Genomic DNA, 324 nt, shown 5'->3' with positions numbered 1-324 from the left:
TACATTCTCTGGAAAAGGGGGTTGGCATCTTATGAGGATTATCAAGATATAACAAAGCTATGTAGGGGGAAAATTAGAAGGGCCAAAGCTCAATCAGAACTCAGCTTGGCCACTGCAGTTAAAGACAATAAGAAGAGATTCTTTCAGTATATCAATAGGAAAAGGAAGACTAGGGAGAATGTAGGCCCACTGATGAATGAGATGGGTGCTCTTGTGGTGGAAGACACAGAGAAGGCAGAGTTACTGAATACCTTCTTTTCTTCGGTCTTCACTGCTAAAGCTGTCCCTCACGAATCCCATAGCCTGGAGGCAAGGGGGAAGGTC

Source organism: Charadrius vociferus, unplaced genomic scaffold (genome assembly GCF_000708025.1).
Source record: "Charadrius vociferus isolate BGI_N301 unplaced genomic scaffold, ASM70802v2 scaffold974, whole genome shotgun sequence".
Taxonomy (NCBI): Eukaryota; Metazoa; Chordata; class Aves; order Charadriiformes; family Charadriidae; genus Charadrius; species Charadrius vociferus.
Note: the sequence above shows the minus strand (reverse complement) of the source record.